Source organism: Lactuca saligna, chromosome 8, assembly GCF_052625555.1.
Source record: "Lactuca saligna cultivar CGN05327 chromosome 8, ASM5262555v1, whole genome shotgun sequence".
Classification (NCBI taxonomy): Eukaryota; Viridiplantae; Streptophyta; class Magnoliopsida; order Asterales; family Asteraceae; genus Lactuca; species Lactuca saligna.
Window position 1 is genome coordinate 144,235,340 of NC_136424.1, and position 2,950 is coordinate 144,238,289.

The window sequence follows — 2,950 nt, forward strand, 5'->3', positions numbered from 1 at the left end:
TTGTTTTATATTTATGTAACCAATCACCAGAGGGGTTCATGGGTGATGAAGCGAAATTTTCGTATTCCATTAGAGGAGCTTAGAAGAATTGTGACACTAGAAAATGTATGTTTTCACTTTTCTTTAATCTTTATCTTTATATTCCTTTTCTTTTATCTTATTTTTTGTGTGTTAGGTGTGTGCTTTTGAAAGCATGCTAGCTGGAATGTACAGACTGGAACTTCTAGGAATCAGCATGACTCATCCATGTGGTTTCTCCTCTGCAATGAATCAACTCCCTACTAAAGCAATAGCTTTAGCTGCTGCTTCTCACATCGAGAGAGAATTACAAATAACTCCCTGGAATTTAAGCAGCAACTTTGTTGTACGAATCAGGTAAAAAAACCAAACAGGGACTTAATACTTAACTGGATATGATTTATTAGTTTGAAGTCTTAAATATTTTTGTTCAGGATAGAGGAAACATTGAAAGATTGGAGATTAATGGTATTGGTGATCCATCTGGTAGAGGATTAGGATTTAGCTATGTTTGAACAGCTCCCACGCCTCCAGTTTCATATAACATTGCAAAGAAAAAAGTTGCTATAAATCTCAAGGCTCCAGTTTCAAATAACATTGCAAAGAAAAAAGTTGCTATAAATCTTGTTTATAGTGAGGCAAACATTAGGTTATTAGAACTATTAGTTTGTAAATACTTCTATTGATTTGTTTTATCTTTCCATGGAACAATTATTTGTATGAAATTAAATTTTATGTAATGGATTGTATTTTTTGTATATGATATTTTATTTTCTATTATGAGACATTGAATCGAAATTTAATTTGAATATTAGTAAATCTACAAATAATATTTTTTTTAAACATTTAAAATTATGCTACGCAAAAATATGCGTCATCTTCATTTATGACATGGCCTTTCTTGATAGGGGCTTTCTTGATACGCATTGTGTGTCATTAGCACGCGCGTCGTAAGGTTACGACACGCGAATGCGTGTCGTCTTCCTTTATGACAGGGCCTTCCTTGATACGCATTGCGTGTCGTAAACGGGCGTCGTAATTGCGCGTTGTAAATGAGCGTCGTAATTGCGCATCGTCTATAGATGGCGTGCAAAAGCGCGTCGTCTCTCTTTATGACAGCGCCTTCCTTGACGCACATTTGCGCGTTATCTGAGCCTTTTACGACGCGCAATGAGCATCGTAAAAGGCTGTTTTTCTAGTAGTGGATGCTTTTGGTCCATTTTAATTTGGGTGATACTCAAGTGCGGTGTAGATTAGTTGATTGAAGGATTTAATTTATGATGTGTTTATATGATTTAACATAGTGTATAAGCTTTTGAATCCGATTTTCTAATGGACGTTGGTATGATATAAATATAACTTTCATTGGTTTACATGTGTTACTTGAGTTTGTTTTCTTAGTAGAGTATGAAGGTTATCCGATCCCCCGAGTTCATGTTCTTTCCAACCATCGCTATCATGCTTTATTTTTGTTTTGTTTGATGTTATCATTTTCGTTTCATCTTAGCTCATTCACAATAGTGCAATACCCGCCGCCAACCGCTATAGTGATGGGTGTCACCTCATCACCACAACCTATCACTATGACCGTAGGACGCCTTTCACCGAACACACAACTCCACATAGGCTTGCCTGATTAATAGTTTAATTACTGAAAGTTTAATCAATTTTATTGAAAAAAAGTTACAAGAAATCAAGAATAGCGTTGAGGTTGAACATTCTAAAATAAAGGAATAAAATTAAAAAAACAATAACAATAGAAATAATTTATATATGTATGTCACGAGAGCAATACAAATATTTTTTTGCCAAACTTAAATTTTTAATTGGTTTAGTAGATTAAAATGAATAACATGATTACAATGAAACTAAATTAAATGACGAATACCATACTATTGACAATTAAAGAAATAGAACTTTAGAAAGATAAGTAATACATTATTATGGGTCGTTATTTTTTGTGTATATATTGTTGTTTCTTGTCCCTCTCTTTTATCTTGTTCCTTTTACATTGAGTGTTTTAACAATATATGGTTGTTTCCAAAAAAACAAATTTCAAATCCGTCTTGGTTAATATTTTTTTTGTAGTTCTTTTTATTGTTGTTGAAGGATGGGTTTTATAATTTAGCATAAGTTTGGTGTTGCTATCGTAAAGTTGCATTAACCGAAGAACAATTTTTTGGTGATTTGGCATAAAGATTTTTCTGTAGTGAAAAAAGCAAAGTAAAAATATAATTGTAGAATCTTCTCCGATTATCAGAGCCAGGTTTCGATCCTGGGACCTGTGGGTTATGGGCCCACCACGCTTCCGCTGCGCCACTCTGATTTGAGGATTGTATTCTCCAAATTTTGACAAAGATCGCTAAATTCTAAAAAAAGGAAGAGTTTCCAATATCAATATAGAGTAGAAACCTGGCTGATGACTCTTTAATGTCTTCACTGAATTACAAAGATTCATTAACCACACTTGAACTAAAATCCAAATGGTTAATTTATTTCGAATTTAATGTTTACGCAACAATTTTAAAAACAAAAAAAAAAAAAAAAATCTGTGAGTCATTTGACTTACGCCTTTCATTAAGTCTTTTAAAAAATTAATGGCCCAATATTGTGCTAGATAAAATAGCCATTAAGGATTATGCAACGCAACAAATTTGTGTATATATTAGTTAATTTTTAGGGATCTTTTAGATGCGTTTGGTCCACTTTAATTTGGGTAATATTCAAGCGCGGTATAGATTAGTTAATTGAAGGATTTAATTTATGATGTGTTTATATGATTTAACTTAGTGTATAAGCTTTTGAATCCGATTTTCTAACGGACGTTGGTTTTGTATAAATATAACTTTCATTACGTTACATGTGATACTTGAGTTTGTTTTCTTAGTAGAGTATGAAGGTTATCCGATCCCCCGAGTCCATGTTCTTTCCA

The 2,950-nt window shown here is 32.9% G+C and overlaps 1 non-coding gene across 1 annotated transcript; it reads right to left on the bottom strand.

Annotated features, from left to right (window-relative positions):
- Window positions 1-2,272: 2,272 nt before the first annotated feature.
- TRNAM-CAU (transfer RNA methionine (anticodon CAU)) lies at window positions 2,273-2,344 on the bottom strand. The gene has a single exon. It is a non-coding gene; the product is annotated as a tRNA-Met (tRNA).
- Window positions 2,345-2,950: the final 606 nt, after the last annotated feature.